We start from the raw sequence: 17,727 nt of genomic DNA, 5'->3' as shown, positions 1-17,727 counted from the left end.
TGAAGATAGCAAGTAGGGATAAATTTAGCTTTATTAAGTTTGGTGGCATATATATAACTTTTAGTTATGTGTACTGTCGTTGGAGCACATTTTTGCTTAGAGTTTATATGTAAATATGCCTGTGTACACATACACCTTTTACTAATTCACACACAGTAACATTTTGGATACAAATAATTTTGTATCTTCCTCTTCCCAAGTTCTTCTAGTGTTCAGTTGTAGTTGTAATCTTTGCATTTTCTCAGACTGACAAACCTCATTGATTGTTTCAAGTTTCTTCTCAGTTTAAGATAGTGAAATACATTTTTTAAAAGGAAGCATGATTAAAATCTGAGTATATTCAGCCTCAATGAGAGTGTATTTGGGGGTGAGAGTCAGAAGAAATATATGCTTGCCAGTACTATTTTTACTTGCTAATTTATTTTGTGGAACCAATTGCTCTTTCCATAGTATAGATGCTACCCATAATTAAAATAACCTCAAATATATTTCTTTAATTTTTGCTGAGGCTTTAATGAAAATCAATATCTAACATCAGTAAACTGAATAGTGCAATACAGATTTATTGTTTAGCTGTAGGCTTATAAATGTGAGCATTTCAAAGAAATACATGCATTTTTATTTGTATTCATTATAATTAAAGCAATTGGTAAATTGTTTCCTTAAATTTGGAGTACTGTTTAAATAAGATTGAACATCCTTAAAATATTAAAACTACTTTTGATCTTTTGGATTGGATTTTCAAACACAAGAATTTTCCATTTTTCTTTAATTGCCCATTAGTACATAAAGTGATTAGGAAATGGATAGTCTTGTCATTAGTCTGTATTAAAAATGAAGGCTTCTCTCTGATTTCCCCTTTAAGCAATTCTGTCATTTTATTTCAGAGGCACATATTTCACTTTTGTGTTACAGGATGCCAAATAAAGTGGAACCTCACTAAAATCTGTGAAGTAATCAAGTTTATTGTAAAACATCTCTGTTTTTTAAATGAGCCTCTCCAAGAGATATTAAGTTATTGATACTCCAAAATGACCTTCAAGCTTACTCAGAAAGTGGACAACATATGAAGACTAAAGATTAGCGAGAAATGTTGATATGTCACAAATCACAGCTGGCTTAAAACAGAATTGATTTATACTTGCAGACAATTTAGGCATTCTTACAGGGTAGAATTTTATGAGAGCTCTCATGGCTATCTAGTCTTGGTCATTGTTGATCATATGGAATTATTTCTGAAAAATCTGTTCTATACAGGTTGTTTTCTGAAGCACATTGTTAAAGTCTTTGTTAAAATTCAGCCAATTTAAAATTACGTATGAACCGTTGTTGTTTTTAAAATGTATTCTTTAAAGACCAATTCTGTTTTTAGCTTATTATATGGTGATTATTAGTCTCTTCAGTGATATTTGAAGGGAATATGACCATAGACTCAGAATCAGGTTACCTCAAAGACTCTCTTCTAATCTAGAAATCCTCCTTCCACAAATCGAATGAGTAGATAGCCAAACTCTGGATTAAAGGGGAATCTACATGCAGAGGTAGTCCATTCTACTTTTGGGTGATTCTAATTGGTAATTCTTATATTAGACCCAATTAATTTGCTAGTTCATAATTTTCTATTCCTCCTCTAAGGTCAAACTGAACAGGCTTTTCTTCTACAGGAAAGCTTTTTACCCCTGAAGTCAGCTATCATGTTGCCCCAAGACTGAATTTACTATGTTTAAACAACCCCAATTCCTTCTGCTAGTCCTCATATGACATGAACTTGAGACTTATTTTATCATTTCTGGTTGCCTTCTACTGGATGCTCTTTAACTTAGAAGTACTGTATCAGTGTCCTTCTGAAACACTAGGCATACAAGAACTGATGACCATAATCCAGATGTAGTCTGATTAGGGTTTAGCATAAAAGGGAATGCCCTTTTTCCAGAAGGCTAATTCACAAATACACTGTATGACAGGGCCTACTTAGATTTCTAATCTTAAAATGGAATTAATAGAGATAATTATGAAGTCTTCATTTTAGACTTTTAAAAAATTCAATTTTCTTGAAGAACATCTTAGGGTTTTAGTTGGGTGCAAATCCATTGAAACAATAGTACAAAAAAAGGCAATGCTATCTTCAAATTGCTGAATGTTGTCCAGGACAAGGGAAGTAATAGTCCTGATCAGCATACCTGCTACTGCTTTTAGAAAATCAGGTTTAATGGCAAATAATCTTTGTTTATGTAAAGAATTAATGATCTCACACTTAGGGTGTTGATCTTTCTCAGAATTACAAACAATATTAAGGCTTTGTTTTGAAGGGGGAATTAATTAGAAATGATTTATAAATAATAGTTCTCTGACATGGTTGACATTTATCAAAAATATCATTTTACTATAGTTATCACCTGGTGTATGTATATTAGCTATTTTCAGTGAATTAGGACAAAGCATTTGATTTTAAAACTACTGAACATAGCTCTAATTTTTAGTGATAGTAGCTTGACCAAACACTAAGCTTTATATATGTTCTCCCTTTTCATAAATATACTTTAGGATTATTACTAGAAATTGTCAGTTAAAAGTTTATGGTTATGAAAGTTTTAGTTAATGGGAGAATTCTAGTTGATATAATACCAGAAGAGCTGTCCCCTTCAGTCATGTGCCATCCCTATGATGAAGAATCAACCAGGGGAAAAACACTAGTAAAACTAATCAAAAGCTTGAAGAAGTCCAATCATCTTATAATGTTCCACCCACTGGATCCCTCTCCTCCCTTTGAACAAAAGGGAGACCACACAGGGAGGTGGCAGCTGCTCCCTACTCCCTGGTGGCTTTGCAGGACTGAAATGGACCCCAGTTTGGGTTGTTCTCTCCATTTACCTAGGGTTTATTTTGAGTGTTGTTCTCTCTGGTTCCACTTCCTTTATTTTGCATCAGTGCATCTAAGTCCTCTCATACTACTTTATGTAGCATAATTGATTCATATAAGCATAGTAATATTTTATTACATTAATGTACCACAATTTGCTTGGCTATTCCCCAATTAATGGTCATTTATTTTATCCATTCAGTTTTGGACCACTCCCAAAAACGAAGTTCTAAATATTTATAACGTATCATTATATTTTATCATTGAACTCCTTGGGATGGGAGTGGGGAAGTAGGAGTAAAATCTTGGAGTCAGAGGATATGAGTATGGTCTCCTGCACATGATTCCAATTTTCATGGCAAGATAGTTACATCAATTCATAGTTCTACCAACCATGAGTTAGTGTACATGTCATGTTTTAATTCTTTTGAAAACTCTTTATATTCTTTGACTTGATATATTGTGAAATATTGGCATGGAGGTGTCTGAGCCTGGAGTCAGGAATATATAATAAGTTCAAATCCAGCCCCAGAAAAATGACTTGATATAAGACCTTTAACAAATTTCCTTATTTGTAAAATGGGATTAATAATAGTACTGGTAGGTGGCACCATCCTCTGGTGGATGAAGATCAAATGAGATATTTGTAAAGTACTTAGCACAATATATGCTTGGTAAATAGTAGGCACTATATAAATGCTATTATTATTACTGTTACTATTAAATGGTTTTTAGTTGGGGAATTTCTGTTTACGTTTTGTTATATCAGACCTCCTCAGATATATCTTATATAGATTTACTTCTTGGGTCAATTAACTTATCTTATTTGCATTAATTTTGTACATGCAAAACCCTTTCAATTTTCTGTTATCAGAATTATCTAATCTTTGGTGATTAACTCTATACCTCTTAAGAATGCAACTCCTAGCATAGCTTGAACTGGTTTTTTTCTGCCTTTTTTTTTAACGGGATGAGCTTTAATATTCTGGTCACGTTTGTTTTGAGTTTACTGTTGTATATGTGTAATGTATTGTGTCACTTGCTCAGGATCACACAGTTGGCATTTGTCTGGAGCAAGATTTGAGCTCAGGTCTCTCTAACTTCATGTCCTGCCCTCTGTCCTTTATGCCTTGCCACCTTTCAAAAATGTAGATTAAAAACAACACAGAAAGAAAGGCTTTTGAATTCAGATTATATGCAAAATTATAGTGACCTATTTTGGTTTCAGAGATGATGCAATCCACTTCCCTCCTTTCACTTGAGAGGTGGGATATCACAGCAAAGGAGTGATACATACTGTTGTTTTAGTAGACTGTTTGGGATTGTTTTTCTTTATGATAAGGGAGGATTTAATGAAGTGAGCAGCACTGAAACTTCTTGTTTAAATAAAGATATTGGTCTGACTCTAATTTTTTCCCAGGCTGCTTTCCAGTTTGCTCAGCAATTCTTGCCAAAAAGGGACTACTTTCCTAAGTAATTTATGTGTTAAGATTTATCAAGCAGTAGGTAATTGAATTGTTTCATTTGTTTCTGATTGTTACTTGTTTTTTACTATCTATTGGCAATACAATTCTATTTTTTAACCTGTGCCAAATATTTTTAGGATTATTTTATATATTTTAAGGTCTGAAAATGCTGTTATCTTTATTTTTAATTTTTCACTATTTCCTTTGGCAGTCTAGATCTTTTGGTCTTCTGAATTTGGGGTTGTTTTGTTTGGTACTATAAAGTGTCCCCTTGGTAGTTTAACATAGCATTATATCTATAAATTAATTTCAGTAGTTCTATTGTCTTTCTTTATATTGACATGGCCTAGCCATGAAGTACAGACTGGTTCCATTTTTTCATTCATTCTTTATTGCTTTAAGCACATTGCTTGAGGCTTACAGAGATATTTGGAATGTCAGTGGATTGGCCCCCAGATAGTTTATTCTATGTAAAAATACTATTGATTTTTTGCTATGAGTGCTTTTATTTTTTAAACCCTTACTTTCTGTCTTGGAATCAGTACTTTGTATTGGTTCCAAGGCAGAAGAGTGGTAAGGGCTAAGCAATGGGGGTTAAATGACTTGCCCAGGGTCACACAGCTGGGAGGTATCTGAGGTCAAATTTGAACCTACGACCTCCTGTCTCTAGACCTGACTCAATCCACTGAACTACCCAGCTGCCCCCAGGAGTGCTTTTAATATAAACTCATGGTTAGAATATTATTTTAAAACTTTCTAAGAATTAGTATTGAATACTATAGTCCTCAGATTCTAGGACACATGTTTTCTATTAATGTCTCATGTTGAATGATCCTAGACTTTGCAAAATCTGAAATTGCACAGCACAAATTTGCATGAGTATTATAAAGACTTGATGAATTTGGGGGGAAATGTGGCTTGTGATTTCCAAAATATATGCCTTAAAAATGTTTAATTATCTTTGATACTAACAATAGCTTGATTCCAAATAGTGTAAGGATAGTTTTATATAATATAATTTAATAACCAGATTAACCTTGAGTCAGAACAGTTCCCACAAGAATTTTTCTCTTATACTTTGTTGAGGTGAATTTATTTGGCTTCTGACTCTTGACTGTGACCCTACATTCCTTTGAATACAATTTTAAGTTCCTACTATGTGCCAGGCATTGAAGAAGGGAATGGAGGAGGATTGGATAACAGAACAGGCAATAGTCTCTGACCTCAAGGAGATTATATTTTAAAACCACTTGTATGACTTTCAAGACTTCATGATTCAGCCCCATCCACCTTTAGAATGGATCCCAAGACCCAAGAGTTGGAAGAAATCTTTTTAATTTTAATTTACTAGCATTTCTATAGCACTTGAAGTTTGCAAAGAGCTTTACCTGTCTTATCTTATTTGATGTTCACAACAATCCTTGAAGGTAGATGCTCTGATCATCTCTTTTATAGTTAAGAGACTGAGGCAGGCAGAAATGAAGTGATCAGTTTGGAGCTCTTTGACTTTCAAGTCCAGCCCAGTGAATAAACTGCCTCATTTCAGTAAGAATAATGAAATTGAGCCTCAAGTTGAGTTCAGCTGTCTAAGGTTTTGTAGGTAGTCTGAAGGATATATCTGATGCTTATGTTCCCTAGAGCAGTGCTTCCAAAACTGTTCTGTGTAACACGAATAGGCATTCTTTTCTGTTTCTCTTAATGGGGCCCCTCCTACACTCCTTCATCATTTGCCTCAGCTTTCTGCCTACCCTGCTGAAATCCCCCCTTTTGTAGGAACCTTCTCCTGATCCCCCTTAATGCTAATACCTTCCTTCTGGATTATTTTCTATTTGACCTGTTTCGGGCTTGTTTGTATATGATTGTTATGCATATCATCTTCCCTATTCTTGCTGTGAGCTCCTCTGGCACAGAAACTGTCTTTTGCCTTTCTTTGTATTTCCAGCTCTTAGCACAGTGCCTGGCATATAGTAATTAATAAATGTTTATTAACTCATTGACTGATTATAGATCCTAGGATTCAAACCCATTTTCTCTGACTCCCAAAACCACATCATCTCTTATACTACCTACCCTTCTCCATCATATTTTTTACTCAACACAACTCTGTTCTAAAGAACTAAATGGGTTGTCCTCTCCTTGTCTTAAACATGCCATGGCCATTTTCACCCTTTTATAGCTTTGTTAATACTTTTCCTTTTAGGGGGCAACTGGATGGCTCAGTGGATTGAGAGTCAGGCTTAGAGACAGGTCGTCTAGGTTAAAATTTGACCTCAGACACTTCTCAGCTGTGTGACCCTGGGCAAATCATTTAACCCCCATTGCCTAGCCCTTACCACTCTTCTGCCTTGGAACCAACATACAGTATTGACTCCAAGATGGAAGGTAAGGGTTTAAAAAATAAAAATACTTTTCCTTTTACTTTATGCTGCCTGGCTCATTCACAGGATATTGGATTAGAGGGGCATTTTAGAAATCCACTAGTCTAACCCACTCCTTTTCTACTTGGGAAAACTCAAATCCTGCCCATCAGTCAACTCCTACCTCTTCCATGAAATTTTCCTTAATACTAAACCTCTCATGTAACTAAATTTCAATACCATTTATAATTCGTGCTACTCAATTTAACATTTAATTATATATCTTCTTTTGTATGTCAGAGGCAACTTCTGTATCCTCCACATCACTTAGCACAGTGCTTAACAACTAAAAACTTTTTTGGCCAATTGATGAGTGGCATTAATTATATGGATTACATGAAAAAGCTGACAGGTTTTTTTTTTTAATCTTTCTTTAAAAATGACCTTAAAAACCAAAAACCAAAAGTTACTGTTAAACCTGCCTGGATAGATTCATACGAGTGGCAATTTTACTTATGAATTTAATTCTATTTTAAAAGAATATTCCTCAGATTATGGAGCTGACTTTGTATCTGATAGATTAGCTTCCCTTTTCTTTTAAAAGTTCCAGCAAAGTAGTAAACTACTCTAAAAGTCTAATTGTAATAAAGAACAATGCCATTAAAGTTAGAGAATGACTAAAAAAAAATCTAATCCAGCATTACTATACTTTGTAGCAGGAACATGGATAGATCTAGATCTACCTCCTTCTGTTCCTGTGCCTTACACATCCTCAATAAAATTCTTTTGTTCAAGGTCAAGCTTAGGTTCTACCACTGAAGTTTTCCCTCATAGCTTCTGAAGACAGAGCCAATAGCACTTTAGGTTGATTTATTCTTTAACTTGTCAAGTTAAATAGTTGAGCATTTATTTGTGGCTATATATACCTCTCCTTTCCCTCCCTACCCCACCCCCAACTATAAATTCCTGGGGGATGGGGAGAAAGTGACAGGTATTATTTTATCTTTAGGTCTCCTATGTCTCACAGGATGTTGTATATAGTTGGCACTCAAATGTTTGTCTAAATTAATTTACATTGTATTTCAAAGATATGCCTAGTGGATACTTAATCAGTTCTAATTGTGTATCTGGACTTAACTGTATACTTTTTAGTATTTATTCCCATGAGCAGTTTTTCCTAAACTCTTCTCATATATAGTATATATAGGTATTCCTGTGAGACATGACATTCTTAATCCCAGCAATATTTTCCTCTCTGTAAGTACTAAGTATCAAGTATTATACATATATCAGTAATACTTAATGTGCCATATATTTTTAAAATGAAAAAAAAAAAGTTAATTTCCTCAGTTTTACTGTGAACTTGCCTTGATCTCTATCCAAGCCTGGAGGACAGTCCCTCATATTTCTTGATCCCTATTGTACTCTGCAGAGAAACATTTTAGGATTTCATCAGTGACTTTTTTGCTCATAAGTTTTCTCTGGTAAAATTAGTTTGGAAAACACTACCTCAGGAGGGTTTTGTTTTGTTTTTATGAACTGGAAGTGAAAGCTTCTCTCCTTATGCAGGATAGTCAGAAGCAGCAGGAAAGGACCAATTATTGATTTAAGCATAAAATCTCTAGTGGTCATAGTAAAGTAGTCTAGTAAATTAGAACCTACGAATTATACATTGAAAACCTCTGAAATCTCATTTACCATTATCTAAGCATTTATTAGGTTCTTACTCCATGCCAGGCACCATGGTAAGTACTGGCACTATAATGAGAAAAATTGAGGTCTCTCCTCTCTGTAGAGCTCAATCTGAGAGAGAGAGAAAGAGAGAGAGAGAGAAACAGAGAGAAAGAGAGAGAGAAAAGCTCCAGGTTCAGGGTTCTTTATGTAGATCAGGTGACATTGTCAGGAGGTTGGATATTCTTATTTTTATTATTTATTTATTGGCTTCCCTGAAGCATATGACACTAGATTTTCATAATGCTTCTCTCCTTGATTCATCTGTGTGTCTGACTGCCCCTTGAACTTTGCTAATTCAGGTTCTACTGACCATGGATGTTGCCTCCCTTAGCTCTGTCCTGGGCCCTCTTCTCAACTCCCTGTATAGTATATCATTTGATGATCTCATCAGCTCCCATGGATTCAATTATTATTTATTTGCAGATTATTCCCAGAAGTATAATGGGTCTTTATCTCTCCTGAGCTCCAGTTAGCAGTAACCAGTTGCATTTTTTGTTGTTTAGTCATTTAAGTCATATCCAATTCCCATTTGAAGTTTTCTTGGCAAAAATACTGGAGAGGCCTTTCATTTCCTTCTCTATCTCATTTTACAATTGAGGAAACTGAGGCAAACAGGGTTAAGTGACTTACTCAGAGTCACACACAATGTTGAAGCTATATATGAATTCAGGTTTTCCTGGCTCCAGGCCCAGCATTCTATTCATTTTGCCACCTAGCTGCCTTTTTACATCATGAATTGGATAATCTCAGACTCAACAAGTCTAATGCAGAATTCATCCCCAGACCCCAAAAATTCATCCCCTCTTCCCGATTGCCTCATTCTTGTCTAGTATACCATCATCTTCTCAGACACCCAAGCTCCTTCATTGTCATCTTCAATCCCTTCCTTTTCACTCCTCATATGGTTGCCTGGTCTTGTCATTTTGCCTTCATAACATATCTGTTCCCCTTTTTCCACTTACTACAATTCTTGTTCAGGCCCTGATCACCTCTTGCCTGGACTGTTGGCATTGACCTTCCAATTGATATTTCTGCCTCAAATCATTTTAATCCACCCTCCACTCATCTTCCAAGGTGATTTTTCTAAAGCAAATATTCCCCATGCTCATTAACTCCACTGGCTTCCTGTTACCTCAAGCATCAAATATAATTTCCTTTGGCATTTCAAGCTCTTCCTAATCTGTTCTTCTATCTTTCCCTTCTTACACTTTACACTTTTTGCACACCCTGCATTCCAGCAGCATTGGCCTGCTTGTCAAACCAGACACACCATCTCCCATATCCATGCTGCTATACAAACTTTCCCCTAATCCTGGAATGCTTTGCTCTGTCATGGTTTTCTGGACTTTCTTTAAGACTAAACTTAATAAATCCTACCCTACCTCCAGGGAGATTTTTTCCATTTCCCAAGAGTTCCTGATGACTTTCCCTCTCAGATTACCTTCTATCTACTCATTTATATCTTATGCTTACCCTAGTTAATTATACATTTTTATTCCATTAGATTGTGAGCTCCTTGAGGGCAGGATCTATCTTTTTGCTTTTCTTTATGTCCATAGCCCCTAGCAAGGTATAGGGAGCTGGTTCCTGAGTGTTTGATTGTGCTTATTGAGTTGTTGATTTGGAGGGCACAAAAGGCTTAGAGTATCAAGACAGATGGTAAGGATTGGTCATACTCTAACTCATTAGGAGTAGAGCTAGTTATTATGTCTGGTTGTTGAAGAATGGGGAACAGAAAAGAGGAGGGAGCCAGTTCTTTTGACCTGGAAGAGAATGAATATGTTTGGATGTATTGTATACTACTTGTCCCAGGAGGTCATGAGGTGAGTAGGAAGATTTGAAAGATGAGGACTGGGTCTTGCATCTTGTCTCTGGAACTTACTTTGTGTGACTTTGGGCAAAATACTCTTTTCTCATCTCTTGGCTTTAGTTTCCTCATCTGAATTTTGGACTTGACTACCAAGATCTCTTCCATTTCTAATTCATGATCTAGACTCAAAACAGTAGGCCTTCAGAAAAGGTTGCTGGAGTTCATTAAAGATAACCCTATATATCCCACAGTTTGGATAGGGTTGATGGCATTTGATGGAATATTCAAACATGGGAACAAATTCGAATGTAGTAAAAATTTCTGGTAAATACTCTTTGGCAATATAGGTAAAAGCCCAAATATGTTCAGTAATTACACAGTTAGCAAAGATGTTTCATCTTCATTTCAGAAATGTCATTGCTAGTGGCAGGAATAACATAGGACAGAAGTGATTTGTATTCTGACATGTCACACTTTCCCTTACCAGGCCTTGGAAGAGTATTTCCACATTTTCCCTTTTAGTCATAGTAAGATATCTTTCCTTTGTTCAGTTAAAAAAAAAGGCAACCAAAATCATCTTATTGATGCCTTTTATCTTTATATCGTAATCTTTTCCCATCCTGAGATAGAACCCTCTCATAACAAAGAAAAACAATTAAGCTTATCTGGTAAGAAATACAGCCCAAGTCTAATAATAGATGATTTTTCAATACTCTACCATGAGAAAAGAGCTGAATTTCACTATATTTTGGAGGGGAAGGCTTCACTGGTTTTCTATTTTTCATATTTCAACTTCTTTTTAGTGATCTGTTCATTTACATATTACAACTTTGTATATTCTCAACAGTCAGTCAAGAAACAATTATTTGTTGTGTTTACTGTGTGCCAGACATTTGTACAAAGCACTGAGAGAATACCTAGGAAAGGAAAAAGCTAGTCACCTTGTGTGCCACAAAAATCTATGCAGTGTGGGGCAGGGGGATGGTTGGGGCATAGGATGGATGGGAGCCTACTAGGAAAAGTTTCTTGCAGGAAGTCAGGAGGAAAGGTATTCCAAAGAAACATCAAGAACGCAAGGGTCTGAGGATGGGAGGGGGCTGGGGATGCGCAAGTGTATGAAGACTAGAAAGGAAGGGAATAGCTGGTTTGTGGAGATCATTAAAAGCCAAACAGGATTTTTATGTTGCATCCTAGAAGTGATAAGGAGCTAGTGGAGTATGAGTAAGGTCATTCATTGTACTTTCCAAAGAAAACTTTGCTGGTGTAGTCTTTAAAGTCTTTAGGCCAATGAGGGTGAACAGAAGGGTTGAAGCAAGAGGCAAAGGAGAAGAGAAAAATTTGTTGGTTCTGCTTAGTTCACTGTAATTTAATTCCATATCTTCTCATGTTTCTCTGGGGCTTCCTCGTCTCTTGTTTCTTAGGACAAAATGGGATGCTTTGTGTGCTAATGAGTTATAGATAAATAAAGTTCTAAAGATATAAAGAAATACAGAACAGTCTCTGCTCTCAAGGAACTCAGTAAAGGGGGTGACCATGTTCAGACTATTATATATGTAAACAAGCTTATATAAAGGATAAATTGGAGATAAGCAATGGAAGAAGGAAGGCACTAGAATAAGGGGAACTGGGAAAAGCTCCTAGAAGGTATGATTTAATATATTCATTACCATAGCATTTTTTAGCCATTCCCCAATCAGTGGAAACCCATATTTTCCTATTCTTTGGAACCTAAAAGTATGATACTGTGGATGTTTGGAGTCATATTCAACTTTCATTTCTGTCTTTGACTTGATTGGGGTATATGTCCCTGAAGTAGGATTGCTAGATTAAATGATTTGACCAGCTAAGTCATTTCTCTTTCACTAAATTCTGAACTGTGTTGAGCACTTCACAGCTCCCCATGTCCCATAATCCTTCTAACTTGGTCTATTTCTGTCTTTTATATTGTTGCTCATTCGCATGGGGTAAAATGTCAGTTATTTTCATTTTCATTTCTCTACCTGTTAGTGAATTGGAGTCTCTGTCTTTCAGGCTCTTTGGCTGTCTCTTATTTTGTCTCAGATAAGAGTGAAGAGAGTGCTAGGACTGGAATCAAGAAGTTCATATCCTGCCTCAGGTGATTAAAGAACCTTGGGCAAGTCATTTAACCATTATCTGCATCACTTTTCTCATCTGCAAAATGGTGGTTGTGAGGATCAAATGAAATATGTGTGAAATACATAACACACAATACCTGGCACTCGCTAGATGCTTAATAAATGCTTGTCCCTTTCCCTCCTCTTTGTTCCTCTTTCTTCTCCTTTCCCTTCCTTCCCTTTTTCATTTAATGAAATAGCACAGTAACATATTAACTGTATCATATTCTCCCCCATAAAATTAGAGCACACTCTTCCATAAGTATAAACACCATTAAAGGAGATACATGTAAGAATAAACCCTGAAGTACATATGTCAGGAACATGTTCAAGCACACATGGGTGGTGGAATGGATTATGATGGCAGTGCTCTAGGTCTGCCAGTGTGGTAATGGCTCATCATGCTAATCAGGTGGTATCTTTAGAATATCTTTTCAATATTGTCATTTATAGCTTGCATTTCTTTTGAGAACTGTTCCTGGGGAGCAGCTAGGTGGCTCAGTGAATAGAGAACCAGACCTGAAGATGAGAAATGCTGGTTTCAAATCTGATCTCAGGCATTCCCTATCAGTGTGACCCTGGGCAAGTTACTTAACCCCAGTTGCCTAGCCCCTTACTGCTCTTCTGCCATGGAACCAATAGTTGGTATCAATTGAAACACAGAAGGTAAGGATTTCATAAAGAAAGAAAAACTAAACTGTTCCCATCCGTTCTCCTTTCATCTTAATGTCAATTCCTTATATTTTGGATCTTAGACTTTTGTTCCTATTTGACACAAATATGACCTTGAACCAATTCTTGTATAATTTTGTCTTTGTTGATTTGCATAAAAGCTTTTAATTTGATGTAGCTAAAATGATTTTATTTTTTATGAACTCTGTCCTTTGACTAAGAATTTTCTTCCCCTTTAGAGTGTTAAAAAGTCTTGTGGTACATGTAATGAAATAATACTGTCTTGGGAACATATAAAAACATGGGAAGATCTCTATAAGTGGACTGCCAAGTGTGCAAAGTTAGAAAAAAATATACACAATGACTATAACAGTTGAAATAAAAGGACAGTAACAACAATTGCTGAGAAATTGTGATGACCAAACATGGCCCCAAAGAAGAGAAGGCACCTCTTTCTCTTAACTCCACCCCACAGTTTTTTGTAAAAGTGGTTAACTATGGGTGTGCAACATTGCATATAGCACTTCACTTTTTTATTGTAATGATTGCTGCTTTGTAACATAGTTTGAGTTGAGTTTCCCTCTTTATATTTTTGACAAGTAAATTTTATGTAATTCTAAAATATGTCACTGATCATTTAGCATATTGCCAAATTTGTAAATTTAGGTGGTACTGTCATTTTTATTTGCCAGCCCAAACATGAGTGTGCAAATGTCTCCAGTTATCCTCTTTTTGTAGTATTTTCTAGTTATTCATATGAATCTTAGATATGTCTTCATAGATTGATTCTCTGATAAGCATGCCTCATTTCCCTCCCTCGTTTTCTTTCCAACTATATGAGTTGTAGACTTTTAAAATATTTATATAAAGTATTTCATAATCAACATTTCCATTTTCTCTTATTTATCATAGGGTAAACAAATGGAACCATGATATATTAGTTTGTGATTTGTATATGTTAAAATGTAAAATTATAAGACATTTCTAATCAATTTCTCAAGAACAGTTTGCTACTCTGAAAAGTACCTTAAAATGATCAGTAGTAAAATAGTGCTTCACAATGATTAGCTACTAAAATGTGGGTTGGGAAAAAAATATATAGGAAAAAGAAAGTGATTTTTCTTTACTGACTCATTTATTCAAAGATATCCATGTTTTCATGTATGATCTCCATTGGTGCAGATTGTAGTCTGTTCATAGCTGCTTATACTCTGCTTTTTTTTTCAGGGCTGTATTGCAGCCAACTCTTGTTTTAAACAGATTTGTTAAATTTTCAATGTAAACATTTATACCTTATAAATTAAGACTCAATTTCTTGTTTTGTTGATTGCCTAGACTTAAGAAAGTGATGGAGAAAATGTTAATAATGCAGATGAAACTTTAAAAAATACTATAAATGCATTTTCCCCCCTGGAGAGCCAATTGTTAAGCTTTTACCAATAAATCAATCAATAAACATTTATTAAGCACCTACTGTGGGCCAGGTACTGTGCTAATAAGCACTAATAAAAAGAGGCAAAAGATAGTCCTTCCCCCAAAGGAGCTTACAACATGTAAAAAAAGGAGACAGCATATAAGCAAATATACAAATTATATACAGGATAAATAGGAAATAATTATCAAAGAGAAGGCATTAGAATTGAGAAGAATTAGGAGAGTTTTCCTGTAAAAGATGAGACTTTAGTTGCCACTTAAAGAAAGCCAGGGTAGTCAATAGGCGTAGTTGAGGAAAGTGTCTAAAGAGGGAGTTTTCATAGTTTAAAAATTATGGGTCCAGACTAAATGCTCCCCATGCCTCCCCACACATTAAAAATTTAAACCACTTTTTGGAAAGAAAAAAAAAAAGCCCTTTGAGATAGGTAAGTACAAGTCTTAGTATCTTCAACCCCGCCACCCCCCATTTTAAAGATAAAATGCCCCGCAGTTTCCCAGCAAGGTTCAGATTTGGGACTCAGATTTCCTCTTTCATAACTCCCAGGGTGGACTCACTACTAGTGTTTTTTTTTTTCCCCATACCCCTCCCATTTCCATTCCCAGTAATCCACTCAGTGGGCTGTGGGCTTACTTTCTTTTGACAAAGCAGTGACCATGTAATGCAAAGGCTGACATTTATCTCTTGCCTATGCCATATAACCAATTTATCTTAGGCCTTTTTTTTTTTTACTGCTACTTTTGTTTGGGGTGTTGAATAATTAAAGGAATAACCTTTATCACCTAAATCTCATAAAATATACTTAATTTCTTTTGTGGCTGAACTCAGGTGCTGCCCATGCCAAGAATTCTTCCCTGATCCAGTTAATATTTTCTTCTTCAAATTAACTTTCATATATCTGTTTATGTGTCACATTTCCCAGTATCAGGCAGCCCTTAGGCCTGTAATTCCTGCAGAGTAGATGCTTAAGAATGTTGAATTCGAATTGACTTACATTTTGGAATAGGAAAGGAATTGAAGAAAGTTTAAAAGTTTTACCAAATTTTAAAGAGGGAAAAACAAATTAGTCACTATTCTCAAGGAATTAAGTTTTTATATGAGTTTATAACCTAGTTGGATGCTAAAAGTAGAAGTAGCTATAAATTAGTGATAAGTTGTAGAAAAGATCAAACACTATATGAGAGATATAGAAAGGTAAGTCAGTTCTGCAACTGGTAGAATTAAGCAAGACTTGTGCGATGAGGTAGAGCTTGAAGGAAAAGCAAGATTTTTAGAAGCCCCAGCAGGAGCCTGTGGTAGTGTTCCTAGTAAAATAATGTGATCTTTAATGAAACTTTTCTGTTCTTAATCTGTCTTTATTCAGAGAACCAATTCTGCTAGATTGAGGTGAGAGACATTGACAGAGCTGCTATCTATGCACCCTGAAATCGAAGTTAGACTCCCATGTAGCCTCTGGTCAGTCACTGCCTCCAACCAAACACATAAGGGAGAGAGCACTCCTATAGAAGGCAGTTTGGGATATGCATTATTGGCACATCCTTGCCTAGCAAGGTCTTGAAAGTTGGAAGTTTCTTTACCACAATGCAAGGAAATGTCATGTATTAGAAAGAGGATGGACTTCAATCAGCTTTAGGTTCAGGTCCTGGTCACTCCTACTTTACTTGCTGTGTAACTTGGGGTATGTCCCTGAAACTCTGTGCTTGAATTCCTTAACTGTAAAATGAAGAGCTTGGACCAACTGTCCTGCCTTCTTTCTAGCTCTAAATTGTCTGCAGCTTGATAAATTATAAATCCATAACTTACTTAATTCCCTTGGAATACCTAACACATCTGTTTTTGTCAGTTTTAACATTTTTCTCTCAGGCGTGGCAACTTAATTCTAAACCCCAAGGAATACTTCATTTGTTTATTTTTTGTTTTTGCCTCCAGGTTCAGCCCTTGCTTTCAAATAAAAACTATTCTCTTCCACTGCCAGCTTATTGACCTCTTCCCCTTGAGTTTTCTTCCCCAGTGCCTCCTAAGTGAGCCTGTCTTCTTGGAGTCCCATCAATGCCTGCTACTTGCAGCCAACTCAGTCTTTGCTTTCTTCTTTTAGAGCCTGAGCTTAAAGGAAGAAGCACCTTTCTGCTTGCCTAAATTAGGCAGCCAGTCTGGAGTGAATGATTTTTTCCAGGCCCTGTCTATAGAGGCTTTAGAATTTTGCCCCATTCACTTGCTCTCTGTCTTTAGCTGAACTTCCTTGTTCAACTTCATTTTCTCTGTTGAGGCAGTTCTCTACTATTATGACACTTATCTCTAAAATCCACTTGGGATACAGCATGTCAGATATTGTTTTCTTCAGAAATCATATGGATAGCTTATTTGTCTGTGTTTAAGATTTGCAAAATACTTTTTTGCTCACCATATTTCTTTGAAGAATTGCTGTCTACTTTTCACAAATATAAAAAGGTTCAGAGAAATAAATCCAATTGCCCAGGGTTGCACTATTGAGGATTGTAGCCAGGACTAGAATTCAGTTTCTCTTGACTACCAAGTTTAGTGCTCTTTTCACTACACTGAATTGCTTCCAATTTAAGGTGAAGCAGTTTTTCACATGGGTACAGTGTTTATAGCCTCATAGGATTTAGGATTAGAAGGGATCTTACTTGACAGATGAGGAAATTTAAGCCTCAAAAAATGTGACTTGGCCTGGGTCACCAAAAATTAGATATTTGTTCATGTCTTTTTGTTTTTGTTAAACCTTCACCTTTCATTTTAGAATCAATTGGTTCTAAGGCAGAAGAGCAGTAAGGGCTAAGCAGTGAGAGTTTAAATGACTTGCCCAGGGTTACACAGCTAGGAAGTATCTTAAGGCCAGATTTGAACTAAAGGCTGACCTGTCTCTAGGCCTGGCTTGCAATCCACTGAGCTACTTAACCCTGTCATGTCCTTTTTACTTACTCTTTACTTACTATACCACTCTATTTTTTGGCAGCTGAAATGATACTACTGGAGTGTAGACATATTTTGATTAGCAGTATGTCATATAAATTTAAACTTTTAGCCATTTTACTACTTAGATATTTCCAAGGATGTCAAAGAGTTTGCCAGATATAAGTGTAGGATTGAGAACAGTTGATAATTTAATACACAAGGTATAAAAGGCAGTTACAATTTATATGGTTCTGAAAAATGTGACTTTCAAGACTATTTTAAAATTTCATTAATTGGAAAGGTTAACTCTTTCAATATGGGAGGAATTTCATATAAATTTAACACCTA

General features: G+C 35.8%; 1 protein-coding gene across 16 annotated transcripts in view; it reads left to right on the top strand.

The window, feature by feature from the left end:
- ATP2B1 (ATPase plasma membrane Ca2+ transporting 1) overlaps window positions 1-17,727 on the top strand; it is a 171,693-nt gene that overhangs the window by 48,063 nt on the left and 105,903 nt on the right. The window contains exon 1 of one of the 16 annotated variants that reach the window (XM_056798632.1): window positions 12,261-12,343. The exons of the other annotated variants lie outside the window; for them this stretch is intronic. The gene's annotated coding sequence lies outside the window, so the exon portion shown is untranslated. Of the gene's footprint in view, window positions 1-12,260; window positions 12,344-17,727 lie in introns of those variants that run through there. 16 annotated transcript variants of the gene reach the window in all.

Source organism: Monodelphis domestica, chromosome 5 (genome assembly GCF_027887165.1).
Source record: "Monodelphis domestica isolate mMonDom1 chromosome 5, mMonDom1.pri, whole genome shotgun sequence".
Taxonomy (NCBI): domain Eukaryota; kingdom Metazoa; phylum Chordata; class Mammalia; order Didelphimorphia; family Didelphidae; genus Monodelphis; species Monodelphis domestica.
Note: the sequence above shows the minus strand (reverse complement) of the source record. Positions and strands in the feature narration are given on the sequence as shown.